This window comes from Quercus suber, unplaced genomic scaffold, assembly GCF_002906115.3.
Source record: "Quercus suber isolate HL8 unplaced genomic scaffold, Cork oak 2.0 scaffold_463, whole genome shotgun sequence".
NCBI lineage: Eukaryota > Viridiplantae > Streptophyta > Magnoliopsida > Fagales > Fagaceae > Quercus > Quercus suber.
In genome coordinates, this window is record NW_027069914.1 from 565,973 (window position 1) to 585,092 (window position 19,120).

The following is a 19,120-nucleotide window of genomic DNA, read 5'->3' on the forward strand; positions in this document are numbered from 1 at the left end:
ATTTATGAGATCCATGGAAGAACATAATTCATGCATAAGATGTATACCCATTCCTGAGTAGGTGTTATATGGGCAAACAAAAATCTTCTACCCATGTATTTCATTTTATGTTCTACCTCCGAACACTCCATTTCGCACCCATAAATTAACCTTAGAAGATGACAAAATGACCATTCTATATACCCCAAAAATCATGGTTGCATTTTAGTCAACAACTCATCATATATCATTAAAATGATCTTAAGTTTCTAACGATCACAATGATATGTTCGGTTTCCAAATCGAATGGTCAAATTGAAAGATATCACAAAATCAAGTTTTAATGGTCTGCATTCATTCATTTGAGTGGAACCTATCACACGAGATTAATTGAAATTAATTTTGATTGACTGTTAATTGAAATTAATTAAATGAATTTTTGTGATTGGTGGAATATTTTTATTAAAATGCGATTTGTTACATAAGAATAAAAGAAAAAAGCTAATAATAGTAAATTTGGATTGATAATTAGATTTTTAGAGAAATTATCTTAAAAATAATTATTTTAAAAGCTTAATTATCAAGATGGAATGAGTTTTATCATGAAAATAATTCTAGAACACATCCAAATACAATTTCCAACTTAGAAAAATGCTGAAAAGAGTCCAAAACGTGTAAAAAAAAGAAAATTGGGGAAATCTACGAGGAGTGCCACAATGCCGATTAGCACAAATTCTAGAATATGCCCTAGGTTTTTTTCCACTTTAAAACTAATCAAATCATTTTCTTTTTTGTTTTTTGATAAATCTCACCCAATTCATGTCTACTAACTTTCAAGTCAGATTTAGCTTATTTTCTTAGCAACTAACACCTCTATAAATAGAGAAAAATACCCAAAATTCAACACCCTTTAACCTTTTTAGCAATAGAGAGATTTTCGAAGCTCTACCGTTATTCTGATCTTCACTAATTTAGAATTTATGTAGAAAACCTCCCTTCAAACTTTTCTCTTTTGTTATTGCTCTTTCTTTAGAGATTAGAGAGATCCCTTCTCTCCAATTTCTAAAGAAATCCCTTTTGTCTTCTCTAATTGATACAAGTATTAATTTTCTTTCTTTAGTAGCATTTATGTTTGATTGTGAATTCCATGTTAGCATGTAAATATCAGTTTCTAGTATGATTTTCTTTCTTTTGGATTTTGATTCCATGATTAGAATATAATGACTGGCTGATTCATATGCTTGAACATGTAGATTTAGGGTTGTTCATAACATAGTCTTAGATCCATGGTTATTTGTTACTATAGGTTTCAGATCTAAATTTTTTTCATTAAAAACTCATCATTTTTCATATTTAAATCAAATCTACAATTTTCTCATTAAAAACTCATTATTTTTTATATATAAAAAAAAAAAAAAAAAAAAAAAAACAGATTTGTATTTTTCTCACCAAAATTCATAAATTTTCATATTAAATTCCAAATTTTCACCCAGTCATCAAAACTTTATTTTTCTTTACATAATTTACATCAAATCTACATATTTTCATTCAAAACATTGTTTTCCACATTAAACATCAAATTTGATTATTTTACCCCGAGTACATGCACACATCTAGGGTTTCAGAAACTATGAAAGAAAGCTTTTTTGCACATAAATCTGTGTGGAACGAATCCCGCATTGTCTAGGAGCCACCCCACACCCCTATTTAACCACTATATAAAGTCATAAAAGCACTTTTCAAGGAGACAGATATACGCAAGATGAACTAGAAAATAGTGAATCAAAGAAGGAGTTTTTCATAAAACATCCTCATGTCAAGTTTTGCTTGGTTGGGACTTATTTTGCTCTTAGTCTTTAAGCTCTAAAGCTTACTAACTTACTGGTTTTGTTGTTGATTAGATTGATTTAAGGGAATGGTCAAATCAAACTCTAGAGAGTTTTTGTGTTGAGGTAGAGGCTCTAACTTTAACTCTTCACTTTTCTTTATTTTGTTGTTTGTTCTCGTTAGTTTTCTTATTTTTGTTTAGTTTTCTATTCTATGTTGTTGGGTTTAGAGTTCTAGGCGTGGATGCGTGCGCATGCTTCATGCATGCATACGTATACTCGAAGTGTGTGTACGCTAATGTTTGATCAGTAAATCTTCGTTGACAAAATCAAAAGGTGTTTTTGATGGAAGAATAATGAAGATGTCAAAAATGTTTACCAGAAAAGTCTGAGAAAAATTTAGTTTTGCGAGTTTGGATTGATCGAGAATTCCTTTCGATCGATCGATTATTCTTTTCGATTGATCGAAGAGAACCCGAGAACCGATCAATTCAAGCAGAAACTCTATGACGAAATACTTCATTGTCTCGATCTATCGAGAATCCCTTTCGATTGATCGAATGTTCTTTTCGACTGATCAAATAGGAATCGAGAATTGATCGAATGAGACAGTGACTTTGTGATGTATTTCTTCATTTTTTCATTCGATCGAGGAAAATATTCGACTAATCAAACGTACTAAATTTTGAATTTTCACTTACTTTTTGATTAAGCGTTAAAACTTTGATAAAAGACAAGGTTGTGTGTGATGAGATTACACATGTTTCTATATAAAGTGATTAATTTTTATAGTCCTTAAAAGTTAAAGACATTTATTAATCATTATCTAACTAAAAGACCTAATGAGATCAAAGATGTTAATTAAATAGAACTCTTAGTCCTAATTTGTTTAGGACCTCTCTTTTAAGAAATATTCTAATGAGATTGGAATTGTTGTATGATTAAAAGTTCTTAATTTATTTTAATTAGCGGTTTTTAATGAGATTAAAATTCTAATTAAAGTTATATAGTTTCTAATGAGATTAGAATACTTTATCTAGTAAATTAAAGATATAGTTCATTATAACTAATTTTTGATCCATTAGGGTTTAAGGAATTCTAAATAGTTTGGGACTTCCATTTTAATTAGTGACTCTAATGAAATTAGAGTCTTCAATAAGTGCAAAGTTATTAGTTGTGATGGGATCATAATTATTTAAAGGAAAACCCAAATAACAAGTGAAAGTGCTGAAACAATCCTTTTGTTATGTTTATTGTAATGTGAATAGATACCTTGTCTTGGCATTAAGTTTTGCATTCTATGCGGAGGGTATTTACTTCACAGATTACATAATTAAACTTCTTTGTGATTACGCGAATGTTCGTTACGCTACTATGACGTGACTTAGTCAAATCACATCAAATTTAAACAATTAAACACATTTGATGTGTAGGTTTAAAATTGTGATAAGATCACAATGATTTCAAGACAATCCACTTGTTTTAAAATTTATAGTGGGAAAGAGATACAAGGGTTGAATCTCAAGGCCTTTATTATCGGTTCATACTAGTGTGGGTAAGCACCTCGTCTTGGCGTATATGCCTCGCGATCCCAAATGAGGGTGTTTACTTTATAATACTATAAGATTGAACTTACCTATTTAAAGTAGTGTGAACAAGCACCTTATTCTTGGCGTATATGCCTTGCAATCCCAAATGAGAGTGTTTTGTTTCATGGTACTACAAGTTTAAACACTATAAGAGAGATGAAATCTGGCTACACATAATTCTAGATAATGGTGTACACTAAGCTAAATGTAATGTTAATCTCCCAAAGAAGCTATGTCATTATTACTTAGAGGTTAAAGGAAGAGCAGTAAATTATTTTTGTTTTGTAAGAGTTACCATGATAGTATTAATAATGAGAATAGTTCTTGCCTGATCATAGTGGTTGGTATTCACTTTATGCTGAAAAATATTAATTGTGGGATTAGGTTTTAGTTGCACCTAGTATAGTATGGTTTTTAAGTTTCATACTATATGGTTATAGATGCAAAATTATAATGTCCTTGTATTTATATTCATAGTATCAAAATAAAGTTGTCATAAATTTTTATTCTCTAACTTCTATTTTAATTGAATCACATTAACTAAGAAATAATTTTGGACATGGTGCTTAAAGGAGCTGAAGTATATAAATATGTTTCGATTTAGTATTGTCATAATTTCCTATACATGATGCATTTATGGAAGATAGCTTATGATTTGATCATAGTCTCCATTGAAATGCTAAAATATTACATTGGCTTCTATTTCAATTGTGCTACAGCATGAGATGCAAGAGTTAATACTAGACTTAGACTTTATATTAAGTCCAAATAAGTGTTTAATATGAATCATATTGAGTGCTTAGAAAGGCTTAAGGAGTTTCAATTCTATATCATTTTATGAAAATGTTTTATTTTTAAATGAATTGGAATTCTTGGATGTAGAGATTAAATGTTAATCTCATATGAATATGATCCACAAGTCCTTGTTAGAGTCATTTGATCAATTCAGATTGTTTTGAAAATAAATTTTTTCTATATTATCTAAGTTCATAAGTGAGTTTTACGTAACGGAAGACATCCTAAAAGTTAAGGATAGGATCAATATGATTTAATTTAAATTCTTAGTTTGAACCGAAAGGTAAGGGTGGTAAGAAGAGGAATTATAATACCAAACAGTTTGACAAGCTAGTTGCCTTAGTAATTGCTAAAAGGAAATTAGACTCAAAAGTATGACCAAACGGAAAGTGTTTCTGTTTTGGTAAAGTTAAGTATTGTCCATGATTGTTTTCTAGATGAAAATTTACATATTTTACTTTTTAAAGAGAAAGTTTTTATCCTTTGGTATTGTATGTTTTGGCACTTATATCAAATTTTTATTAATCTAAATGATATTCAAAATTTGTGAAAGATGGGCTTTTAGAACCATTATTTTTGTTATAATTCCAGTTTATGAATTCTATTTAGAGGATGATATGATCTATGGCTCATTTTTTATAAAGGAATAAAGTTCTAGTGACTTCTTTAAGTTTGTGCATACATAAAAAAGGAATAAAGCTCTTTTAAAGGTAGAATGTTCTAGAAGAAAAATGTTAGAATTTGTTGTAGGACAACTACAAAATACATTTAGAAATGAGACAGTTGTATTAGATACACCATAAGATATTATTTTATAGATAATTATTACACCGATACAATATCGTAGTGAGAAGATTATCAATTACCAAATAAATTCATACTTTTGAAATACACTTTTGAAGTCATTCCACAAAGATATGAATTTGATTCTTAGTCCTGCGTAAAGGCAATAGATGATATGAATATGTATTACTGGATTAAGGTTATATGAATAGAACTAGATTCTATTTAAAGTCTAGAACTTATAAAGGCGCCTAGTGGCATTAAGCCTATTGTTTTAAAATAGGTCTACAAGAAAATGAGATTGATAGATTAGAAAGTGTAAACCTTTAAAGTCAAAACTAGTGGCAAAAAGATTTATTCGGTAAGAAATGGTTCAACTATGAAAAGATTTTTTCACTAATAGTCAAGTTTGACTCTATCTAGATTCTCTTATTCATTATATTTCATTTAGATGAAATATAACAATGGATACCAAGAAAACTTTTTTTAGTAGCAATCTTGAAGAAGACATCTATATGATATAATTAGACTTATTCATAGCAAAGAACTAGTAGTGCTTAGTATGCATGTTGCTTAAAGTCCATTTATGGACTAAAGTAAACATCTGAATCAAGCAATCAAATTGTTTGATTTTGATCAAGTATTAAAAGGTCTTATGTGTGTAAAAGTTATATAGAATAATAAATTTTTTAATGTATGTTGATGACATTCTAATAATTTATAATGATGTAGAGTTATTGTCAACAATGGATTTGTTTTTGTCTAGTCCAGTTTGATATAAAGTATTTGGAAAAGACTGGTTACATCCTAAGAATTAAACTTTGTTAAAATTTAAAAAATTAGGATGTTGGGTCTATCTCAAATTGCTTAAATAGATTAGATTCTAGTCAAGTATAGCATGCAATACTTCAAGAAATGATTATTTCCTTTTAAGTTTGAAGTTCATTTCTAAAGGACTATAGTCCTAAGACATAGAAAAGGAAGAGCATATTTAGACGGTTTCTTATATCATATCAAGAGCAAGTCTTTATGTTATGTTATACTAAACTAAATATCTATTTTGCGGTGGGCATGGTAAGCAAATATCAATTGAATCTAAGATCACTTAATTTAGTGGGAGTAAAGCATATACTCAAATATCTTAAGAGAACGAGAGATTATATGCTTGTCCACCAAAGTGAGGATTTGATGGTTACTGGTTGTACAAATATTGACTTGTAGTTTAATTGTAATTCATGAAGTTGGACTTAAAGATAGTTCATCCTAGGCAGTGAAGATAAACATCAAGAGTAAGTATTATCTCATTAAAGAGATCTGAGTATGTGAGATGTAATAGTAGAAAATATAATTTATGCAATAAATCAAGTTGAAACTTGTTTTCAAACCTTGCTTTAGAGTGACTATGAATTACTCTAAAGGGAAATAAGTGTCGGATATATGGTATATTGTCTTTGAGGGCAAGTGAGAGATTGTTGGGGTTTTTGTCATAAAATCCAATTTTTTGGCATGTCATAAATAATTAAATTGTTTAATTATATAAGACTATTTATAAATGAACTAATGAAACATTATTATAGTCCTTGAGATGCATTGTATGTAATTTATGTAATTTAGTTACAGAATATATAAATCACGAGTTTCTTGTAAACTCAAAATATTGTTCGTAGTTAGTGATGAAATTAGGCATTTCATCCGCGAAGACTATAACACATCAATTAAGATGGTTTGTCTTGATTATGGAAGTGGAGACTTCTAGTTGATGTGTTGATGTGTCTTAAATGTTAAGACATATTGAACTGGACCATTGTGAGATTAATTATTCAATCAACAACTGTCATCTGAATGATTAATCTCATGACTTCTAATTTCATAGACTCTCAATCCTAAGAGGGTAGTGAACCCGATCATAAAATGTAAGTTACTTTAATATATCAAGAGTGAGATCTAATATTGACGGTCAAAACCTCAGTATGTTGGGTAATCATATTTAGTATTGAAGAAACACATATTCTCAAGATAAAATCCATAATTTTTTTTAATAGAGACACGAAATATCCCCTTGAGATAAGTTCAATGGGAACTGGTTATTCAGGGTGCCCACTTTAGTAAGGAGTTACTAAAGTTTATATTTATTGAAATTGGATTTCAATAAATATGAATAAATAAAAGATTAAATAGGGTACTCAAGGATAAAATAGTTGTTTACAAAGTGACAGCTTATTATTACTTTGTTCACTATGGATATTTCATGGAGAGGTCAAATGATATCATTAGAGTCTTGGAACATAATTTATTAGTAAGGCCTAAAGTGCAATTATATTTATATAGTGGTATTAAATAAAATTAATAGTAATTTTAAACTTGTCAAGAATTGACAGATAAGCCCAAAGCCCATTGGAGTTAGAATCTTATTTGTTCCCTTTGATCCCATCTTAAGCCATAAATTTAAACCCAATTAGGTAGGCTCAAAAGGCTAACCCAATTAAATAATTAGTTTTTGTTTAATAAAAGTTATTAAATAAAGTAACTACCAAGGTTGTTAGAATGTACGTATGATGAAAAGAAAAGAAAACAGTTTTTCTCTACAATGAGAAGAAGAAGAACAATATCTTTTAAAATGAAATTTTCTTTGAGAATCAATGTACATAAAGATTGATTGAGAGACTACTCTTCTTAGGCACTATGTGGAATTAGGATGTTGATTAGAGGTATTCTCAAGTCTTGGTTTTGAATTTCACAGCATCAAGGTACGCTTTCTATTCTTTGTTTTAAAATTCAAGATTATATGCTATCTTTCATGAATGAAGTAGATCCGTATTTGTTGCTTTCGCTGTGTGTTTTATATGAGATGCAAAACCAGATTTTTCAATAGTGAGATACAACAATAATGGTTTTTTTGGTACCAGTGGGACTAGTATTGGTGGCTTTATCAAATAATTCTTAATTTTTTCAAAAGCTTTTTGACATTGTTCGTTCCATACCGTGGGAACTTCCTTCTTGAGCAGTTGGAAAAGTGGCTCACATGTCATGGTGAGTTGGGCTATGAATCTGTTGATGTACTGTATCCTCCTTAAGAACCCTCAAATGGCTTCATCTCTATAATTTCCTTAATTTTGTCAAGATTGACTTCAATTCCCTTATGACTTACCATAAACCCCAATAGCTTTCTGAATGTTACACTAAAAGTGCACTTCTTTGGATTCAACCGCAACTTATAGAATTGGATTCTTTCAAAGAACTTCCGTAAAGCTAGTATATGCCCTTTATGGTTTTTAGACTTCACTATCATGTCACCAACATAACCTTCTTCTTCTTTGTGGATCAAATCATGCAACAGAGTAGTTGTCCCCCAAGAAGTAATGAAGGAGGTTTTCTCCATATCTTTCAGAACCATCTTTATTTGATTGTATCCTGAAAACCATCCATAAATGATAGCAAGGCATGTCCTGCTATGTTATCAACTAAGATATCAATGTGAGGCAAAGGAAAATCATCTTTCAGGCTAGCCTTATTAAGATCTTGGAAGTTTACACACATTCTAACTTTTTCATCCTTCTTCAGCACCGGAACCACATTAGCTAACCATTCTGAGTAGTTGACCACTCTTAGGAATCCTGCATTGTACTATTTCTCAACTTCTTCTTTGATCTTGAGAGTCCATTCTGGCTTCATTCTTCTCAACTTCTGCTTGACTAGCTTTATGGTTGGATTTGTTGGAATACAATGTTGCACTATATTTGTATCAATCCCAGGCATGTCTTCATATAACCATGCAAATACCCTTTTGAATTCTATTAACAGTGCCCTAATGCATCTTTCTCTGAGTAGGTTAGGGTATTGCCTACTTGTATCATCTCAGGTTCATCATCAGTTCCCAGGTTAACAAGTTGTGTTTCTTCTTTTATAGGTTCTACATGCCCTTGTTTGAATTCCTTATTATTAAGAGTTTTTTTACCAATTTTCGAAATAAAAACATTCAAAGCCAACAAATAAGCAAAATCAGAAATCATATTATAAAGGAAAGAGTTCTTAACAAACTCAACAGAAATAGACTCTATAGGACTATGATCACAAATAGACTCAACATGAACAATAATACTAGTAGAAACAGACTCAATAGGGATAGAAACAATGTTTTTGTTAGGAGTGATTGGCTCGACGGTCTTGATCTTCTTGGTAGGAGTGATTGGCTTGACAATCTTGATTTTCTTCATAGAGACTTTCATCAGGTGGGCAACTCCCTCCTATGCCCAATTCTTCTACTTGGTTTTGGCTTCAACAATGGCAGGTGGCTCCTAATGAGTTTCTTCTTCCCTCAACATCAATACCTTGAGGTCTTCATTCATATAATCTGTGCCTTCACCATCATTCTCCATATCTATGGGCTTGTCAGTCACATAAGTATCCAGACGCTCTATACTATCCATCCACTCACCAAACAGATCTTGCTTTCCTTTGTTGCTCAGGTGGATGTATTGGGGGAGATATTCTAACTCATTCCCTTCCATCTTCTCATCTTCACCTTCAAGACTCTCTAGTGTTAAGTTTCTAAAACTCTGGATCATCAACTTTGTGTCTAGAGTGGCCAATCTAGCATCTATGTCGTCTTCTTCCTCAGTGTACGGGGTTAGTGAGCCAAGATCTGAATTGTAAAATGACCCTAACTTAGGAATCTCCCTACCATGCTTGTCATATCGAGGACCTGACCTTGAACTAACATCAGTAATGCAGCTCTAATTCGAGGGATGCCCATAAAGGTAATCATCGTAGTCTATATATTGTTGGCCTCTTCAACCTCTTCTCCTACAGCTTTCAGCACATTTTCTAGCTCATATTCTTTACTTTCAACGTCATTCTCTGCATCTATAGGTTCAGCTTCAACATCATCCTCTATATCTCCATCATAGTAATCCACGTCGTCATCAAAGTGGTCTTCATAGAAAGGTCCTACATCTTCATCCTCTGTATCACTAAGGGTTTACCCTAATCATTGCCACTATATAGGCTATCTTAGTCTTCACTCTTGTTGCTTTCACTATCATTGTTGCTATCATCTCACCATCTCCATCGTCACTGTTGCTACTATTACTACTATTATCACTCTTGCTGTTACTACCTTCATCACTATCACTAGGAGCTTTTCCCTTTTCCTCATCTTCATCACTTGTTCCTGCTTCATATGGGCTCTTCAATGCATTTTGGCAAGCTTCCCAGTACTCTTCGTCGTCTTCTATATTGCAAATGGCATCTCCTAGAAGTGTAGTCATTATATCAGGGTCAATATAATCAGCCCAATCAGTAGGGACCTAATTTGTGTCTTCCTTCTTTAGCTTTGGAAGCTTATTGTTGCAATCAAATAATAGCTCAAATCCGGGCACCATTGTTCTTAACTCAGGATCGAATCTCAGTTCAGGAAATCCCCAATAACGTTGACTATCTCCAGCTTTGAGGAAGTATAGGGTTTTAGGGGTTACGAAGGACAAGGAAGTCTCTTTGCCTTGGCCTTTGCTCGAGCCATTCTTCTTACCTCCATCTCTAGCAAGTCATCATTAAATGGCTTATAATCTAGCCCAAAAAGTGGTGTGGTAGTGGGAATTATTGGGACTTAAGCAGTTGCCTTCTTCACAGTCTTCCTTAAGTTCATCTCTGGAAGGAAATTCATTCTTCTCATCATTGCCACCATATTATTGTCACTATAGGAAGCAAAGTCCATGGGGATCTTCTCAATTTCTTCTTCTCTTCTTCCAAAACCAAGCTTCTTGATTTCAAAACCACCCAAGGTCAATGGCTCATTTTCAGAATCAATACCAAAAATGGGCTTCGGTATGGTTGAAGTATCACCATATATGGTAACTATGGCTCTATGCAGAAACTGAACCTTTTGGTATAAGGATGAAGGTACAGCCTCTGTGTTATGGATCCATGGTCGCCCAATGAGCATATTGAAGCATGATGCTATGTTCAGGACTTGAAATTCCACCTTTTTGATCATTGGCCCTATAGTGAGCTCCAATGTCACGGTTCCCAAGACCTCCTTCCTACTATTGTCATATGCCCTCACATGCTGATCAGTTAGCACAAAGTCTTCAATACTTAGGCCCAAGCAACTTGCATTCTTTAAAGGACACACATTTAAGGCATTTCTATCATCAATTAGAACCAACAGAATCCTCTTACCTTTAACATCTATAGTAATGTGTAATAGGTCATTATGGTACTTCTCCTTCTTCGTCAAATCTTTGTTAGAGTAGGAAATAGTGAGTTCCCTACTTATGGACCCAATCATAGCATTCAGATTATGAGAAGTAGTGGTTGTAGGGACTTGGATTTGATTGAGAATGTCTACTAGATTCTGACAGTGCTTGTATGAGGCCATGAGTAAACTCCATAAAGATATATTTGGCTTGTGTCTTCTGTAGTTGCTTGAGGACCTCATCCTCTTTGGTAGGTGTTTGTCGGGTGGCTTTATTCAAGGCTTCTATTGGGTTGTCTATCTCCAAATGTGGGGGTTTGAAGTGTCTTCCTTTTGTGATGTGGAAAATTTTTGTTGGATCATTTAGATCAGTGTCTTGGGGTTTAAAGTGTTTCCCCCCATATGTGGATGTCGGGTCATTTGATTGGGGTTCAAAGTGTCTCCCCCCGTATGTAGATATTAGGTTGTTTGATTGGGGTTCAAAGCGTCTCCCCCATATGTAGGCATTTGGTAACTTGCTTGGGGTTTGAAGTATCTCCCCCCATTTGTGGATGTCAGGTAATTTGGTTGGGGTTTGAAGTGTTGTCAACGCTCGGGCCTCGAACGGCTAGAAAACTGCCGTCAGGCTTTCATTTGACCACTCGTCGTGGAGACACTCCTACGCTTGTGGGGCCCATTGAAGGCCCTTCTCGATAATTGTGTGGTTCGTGTGAAGCTTCAGGTGCTCTCTCTCTCTCTCTCTCTCAGTGGAGGAAGGTATTTGTCTACATTTGGAGGTGTGACAGGAATCTTGACCAAATTTTAGGTGACTACTTAAGGTAAGTGAAGTCGCCACTAATCATTGGGTTTTTCTAAGGTGTGATTGGTCACCTATTTCTTGTTGATTTTATTACCAATCCTAGGTTAAGAAAAATGACATTTTTCCTAATCTAATGTGGATGACAAAAAATCTTAATTCTTGAGTTCGGAAGTTTGGTTATCTGTGGGGAAGTGTTAGGCATCCCACAATGCCTGTCCAAGGACAGTCATTTGTTTTGATAAAATCTTAATTTTCGGAGATTGACAGTAAAAAAAAAAAAAAAAAAAAGATTTTGGCATTGGTTTTTGGAGCTTTGCATGCATAGGGGGCTTTAAGGCTTGGCTTTTGAATGGCCGTGGTCCTAATCTATGCTTTCCTAAGACATTCGGGAAAAGTACTAGATTTCCACGTTAAAAATCCGATGACATGTCACCTTACTTTTGTTTCCGAAATTAGGCATCGCTTTACCTTAGGTGACATGGACTATGATAATTACACTGGAAGGGGTGAGCAGGTATATATATGAAAGTTCAATATGGGTATGAAACACCCTTGAACGTTCAGACCCCAAAATATAAAAATATCAATTCAAGCTTTATATCAAATAATTAATGTGCGGAATACGATAATAAGCCAATAACAGAATTGATAGACAATCTAAGCCAAATATAAACACATCCACAACAGTAAATATAAGGTAAAGATAAAGGGAAGAACGATGCAAACACATGGACAACACACGATGTATTATCGAAGAGGAAACTAAAGTCCTTGGCGTAAAACCTCTCCGCCACCCTCCAAGCGGTGATAAAATCCACTAAAGAATGTAGTTAGGATACATGAACAGCAGAAGACCCTCCAAGCCTAATCTACCCATTACCTAAGCCCTCCAAGTTTCTTGCTCTAACGAGGTTGCACCGAACCTATTTCTTCTTTAGCTTCCCGAATTTCGCTACTTGACCATAGCATCAACCAATGTATATTGGTTCCTTCCAAACTGCTTCCCTCAGCACCAAATAAACCTTCTCACAGATGTGGGTGTGGTGAGATAAGAATTTGGTAAAAGACCTCTCAAGGGTATGACAATGGAGAGGAAGAGAGTAGAGGAATTTGTCGAGTTTCTTAGATGAAGATTGGGGATGAGGCAATCTTGTTTTTCTCTAGGGTTTTCTCTCACAAAATTCTCTCTAAAAGCTCTACACATTTAGTGGGTATAAGGGTCTATATATAGTGAGGTGATATGAGAATACAAAGAGACACATTTTTGGCAAACAGGGTAAATTGGCGGCTTGGTCTCGCGGCTTGTCCAAGTCGCGAAATCAAGTCGTGACGTAACGGCCTGGCCAGCCTGGGACTTTTGTCCTGTAGTGCGATAGCTAGCGCGACCCTTTAACTTCCCTACGTGCATCTCACGTGCTTGAAGTTGGCGACTTGCAGCCGCGAGCCACCAGCGAGTCCTAATCGCGAAACTCTGCTTCTTTGCACATACTTGAGCTTTTCTTCACAACTTCTTACACACTACCCTTACAATAATCCCACCTAAATACAGGGTTACTAAGTGCTTAATTTACAAGTAAATTGGCACGGAATAAAGCCAACACGATGGTTGATAATTTTCAACCTTACAATCTCCCCCTTTGGCTACTCCGTGACAAAACCCTAAAACAAACTCTAGACTTAACGCGTGAATTGGGAACAGTTGAAAAACTCACTCATACCTAACTCTAGAATCTACAAAGCTTTAGAACCATAAAAACAAGTAACTCCTGAAACACAACAACACAATAAGTTCATTGTATACAGAAACTTGTAATGCATATGGAGCAAGCACAATGCGATCATGCACAATGGAATAAAGCAATAAACCATGGCAAGACCAAAAGAAGTAATCACTATAGCCAAGTGATCACAATGCTCATTCACACTTGGAATGAACATCCGGACATTCAAGACAATAAACGCAAGGTAAAATTGCTTGAATGACCAACACTCAACCAATGCACAGTACATGAAGTATGTGCATCTAGGAATAATCCTACAACGGGCACAAGAGTGACAGTACTTAGAAGAAAATGCAAGACATTTAGTTGGAAGTACTGATTTAACAAAGCACAGAGGCTGCATAAAGCATGGCACAAACCACAAAGGCCTACAAATTGTGCATAAACAAACCCTTAAAGCTTACAGAAGCAAAATGGGTACAAAACAACAACATAAAGTGCTGAAACTGAATACCATCATATTATTATATATGCTGAAATAAACAACTACCAAAGAAAAACAACATCAATATATAATAATTAAACCAAACTTAAACCACAGTGTATCAACCCTATAACAACAGTAGTTATCCAAGCATATTATCAAAATAATAAGCACAAACACCATAAGTGAGACTCCCTCTCAAAATAAGCACTCCCCCTTAGGAACTGTCCTCAAAAGTTCTCCCCTTTTTTAACCGGAATGGCCAAAGGGTCACTGCCCCTAGTTATTGGAGAGGCTGTTAATCTTAGCTAAAAGCACATCAATCTAATCTTGCATTACTATCATCCTTTTAGTCTGCTGACTTTGAACTTCTCTGAGTCCATCAAGTCTTTCCATAATGATTTGAAATGCATTGGGAGGAGGTGCTGTTGATGAAGTTGAGGCTCTACTTCTCTTTCTTCTGCTCCTAGGTGTGATTGCTTGTTCTGCATCTTTTGCTTCAATTTCCATTGGATCCCCTTACTCTTCACCACCCGGAAGACGACTTTGTATCCTTGTGATGGTAAATTTGTTTATTGCTGACAGTGGAGTCAATGGACTAATATCTTGAGGAATTCTAACACCTTTCTTTCTGAAGATCCTCATGAGGAGACTAGGAAAGACCAACTTTGCCCTGGCAGTAGTTTTAGTCTCGTTCAAGATGGTGTCATAAATGTGTGAACTGATGTCAATGATGACTTTCTCCTTGAGCTCCATGAGAAATATAGCTCTGGAATTAGTAAGAGTAGTCATTTTTCTTATGGGATACAAATTGAACATCATGATGGTGGTTAAACATCTCATGTCTACAGGAAAGGAATTAGTGTTGAGACATTTCCCTTCCTTAGTACCACAAATCTGAGCCTGGACTGTATCTAGGGACATCATCCTGTCTTTGTAGTTGATGAATTCATACTCCTCTAGACCCTCAAAACCAAGGACGTCATCAATGTCATGTGCGTCTAAGGTGAATTCATGTCCTCTGACCCAGCAGTTCATCTCTTCATCCTTTATGATTACATTTGCATAGAATTCCCTTATCAAGGGATATAGACTGCAGGTAGGTCACTCAACAACTTCTCCCATCCTCTTCCCTCAAAACACCCTGGAATGAAAGTGTCCTTCAAATCATGTAAATCAACAAATCTTTCCTGGATAATGGTACCCTTCAAAAAGAAGTCTCTGTATCTCTCAAAGTGCTTAACAGACCTAAATAGATTAGGGTCCATCTTCATTCTTTTGTCAACTTTCTTAGTAGTTGTCTTCTTCTTTGAAGGAAGTTCAGCCATCTGTGAGCAAACAGAAAAAGCCACAAACAAGACATAGCACAGAATGGGGAAAAGCATACGCATTAGTAATAAGTTAGTTACACAGTGATAAACAGAGTGACCAGACACAAACATAGAATAAGCACAGTTGATAACCAAACATTGGATATAACAAGTTAGCCAAGGTTAAACTAGAAAATGCAGACAAAATTAGATAAATTTGTTCAAAAACAATGAGTCAAGACCCATTTGGTATGAACAGTGCAAAAACAATGGAGCAGCACCTACACGATAAGTTGTCATAAGAGTAAAAAAATGGTAGCCATAAGCACCAAAACCACAATCAAACATATAAATTTAGAACCACAGTAAAAAAATGCAGAAAACCCCACATTCATATGCCCAACAACAAACTCACAAAACTCAAGGCTCAGACTCAAGATTAGTGACCAGATGTAGACAAAGATTCCAAAAATAGTCAATGTAACAAGAGCAATTAGCATCACACACCCAACTCAACAAAATATGCAAACCCATGGTTGAACCCCTCAAAATCACAACCCAACAGTTTAACACACAGATTCAAGAGAACAATAATGAAATCATGATGAATAAAGTGAGGACAAGAAAGCCCATACCTTTTTCTTGATGTTTTATGAAGACATGATGCAAAAAATGAGAGCTATTCCAAAGAACTACGGAGTGTAGAGAAAAGATATTGAGGAGAAGATGAATAGACACTAAACTTCGAGGGAAAAAAAACTGAAAAATAGTTTTAAAATTTGTCTTTAAAACGCAAAACAGGCATTTTTCATGACTAGATCAAGTCGCTAGTAAGTCGCCAGTAAGTCGCCAGGTTAAGCCACGAAACACTGTGAAGAGACAAACCTTGAGAAATTTCTCTAAGTGTTTTTCGCGACTGAAAGGTCTACCCGCGAGATAGCCGCGATATGAGCTGCAAAATTCTCTGAGTACTTCTCGCAACTGGACCTTCTACCCTCGAACCAGTCGCCACACTGACCCGCGAAAACAGGAAAATTCAAATTTTTTGAAAATTTTCTAAGTCTTTTTCGCGATTTGAGCATTTACTCGCCAGTTAGTCGTGAAAACTCTCTGAGTGATCTCGCGATTGGGACATGCGACTGGGCCAACCCGCGACTTAGTCGCCAAAACAGGACAACATTGTTTTAAAATTTTAAAAACAAAGTACTTTCCAAAAACAAATCAAAACACTCAAAAATCTTTTTGTATTTGACCAACAAAGATTGAGCATGTGAAAACACATTTAATCAAGTACAATCACACAAATGAATAAAACATTCATTGAACATAGACTTGTGTGATGAGTGTGGATATCAAAAATGAGATAGTCCTTAGTCCAATGTGAAGTTTCAATGATCAATTCAATCAAGGCATACATAACTAGCACTAGATAATGTGATCTATCTCAATTATAAAAACATGCATATATGACCTCCCACAAGTACTTGATAACAATTCTTTGAAGCTTTACATTTGGCTCCATATTTAACATATCATTTGCAATTTTTGAGTAAAGAAATTCTCATTGAGAGATAGATGCCTGAAATTTTTGATATTTCAATTGATGTGTTAGCCTTTGGCTTTTTGGGCATCATTCATACATTTTATTTTGGTCGCTTTCACTTTTTCTTAGTCGAATACTAGTTTGTGCGATAGGCTTTTGCAGCTCTATATCTCTTTTCATTTGGAGATTTACATTTAGAGAGCTCTTTTAAGCAAAAAATAAAAGGTGGGAAGATATATAAGCATGAGTCTATGCATGTCTCAAGATTAACAAAATCATTCACTAATCATTCATGACAAGGTTGAAGATCTATTTACAACAGTCACATAGATTTCAGAATTTCTTCCATAATGATATGAGTGCATGAGAGACAAGCTAAGCTCGTTAAATGCATAAAGCCATAAGTACAAAGGTACAAGGCAAAACATGCTTTGAGACAAAAACTCAATCAAAGTGATCAAACTTTTTGGATTTTCTATTTTTATGTGTTTTTGGATTTTTAACACAAAAACAGTAAAAGATTGATAAAAAACATAACATAAAGAACAAAGTAAAACATTTGAACTAAAGACAAACAAAGCCCAAAAACTAGCAAGAAGCACACAAACAAGCATATACACACCTATGGGAAGTATTGATGCATGGACATGTTGTAATGCTTATGTATGAGTACCCTTCGTCACCCACACGTCACGTGCGTTTGGGGTGATATCCTTGATGGATCGGGTATGAGTGTTAGGACTTTCTAACCTTCTGGTGAAACTCTCCAAGCAATTTGTGAATGCACCGATCATCTTCATCACGTCCATCATTCCTGGATCACGTTTTTGGCTTTTTGGTTGCTCACCACCCCAAGTCCTCATATCATTTCTTCTTCCTCGTGACCGAGGAGCACTTGTATTGTTGTCTGCTCTCAGCTTTTGACAGTTGGGTCTGGTATGTTCTTGCAATCCGCAATAATGACAAACATACTCTGTTCTAGGACCCTGCTGCTGTCTTGGGAGTGATCTTCCTCTAGCTCCATATCTGGATTCTGATTGATTACTAGACTTATGTAAAACCCGTTGATCAGCCACATTCTTTTTCTTCTCAGCTTTGATTTTCTCAGGACTAGACCTATCCATAGTCGTCTCCTTAGCCTTTACAAACTTTACTTCTTTGGTGACATTTACTAATGAGCTACTTCCTCCGGCGTATCCCAATCCAGATTTGTCTGAGGCATGTTTTTGAGATGAAATAACATCATCTACCTGGAGGAGACCTTATCTATCTTGGCATGAGCTTCCACTATCTCTTGCTCAAGGAATCTCACTTTTGTGTAAGCTTCTGACAGCTCACCATTAAGTGTTTCAATCTCACATTTTGCCTCCTTGTATTGTGCCAGGAGACTTTTGTAATCTTCCTCAGCCCTCTTCATCTTCTTAATGGCTGCATTAGCCACCTTAGCATATTCACTTGTCTTCTCAAGGAGTGAGTTGTAAGTCTCTTGCAATCCCACTGCTTCTCCAACTTCTTCATCTTCAAACTCCTCGACTATTCCAATAGACTCCAAATCAGAATGCTCACTAAGCTCCTTCACAAGAATATCCAAATCCTTTGAGGTCTCCACATGAGCAATGATCATGAACGTGGAGTAATTTCCTTCTCTGTTACAGCTCTCTTCCGAGTCAGAGTTTAATGAATCCGAGTCACTCAGAGTAATGTTATAGACCTTTCCTTTGGACTTCAAATAGTTGGGACATTCCTTTTTGAAGTGTCCGTGTCCATTACACTCAAAGCAAGTGATTCCTTGAGATGATTAGGAATCTCTATCATCCTTCCTTCGGAATTCTTTCTTCTCCCTCTCGGAACTCTGAAATTTTCCTTTGTCACCAAATTTTCCACCATTCTTGAATTTCAAGTATTTTCGGAAGTTTTTTACAAGATACGCTACATCTTTATCTACTCCATCTTCTTCGGAAGAATTATCTATTCTTTCGGTGATGGTTTTAAGAGCAAGCGATTTACTCATCTTGTGGGAAGGTAGTCCAAGCTCATACGTTTGAAGTGACCCAATGAGCTCTTGGATATTAATTTCATCCAAATCCTTGCTTTCCTC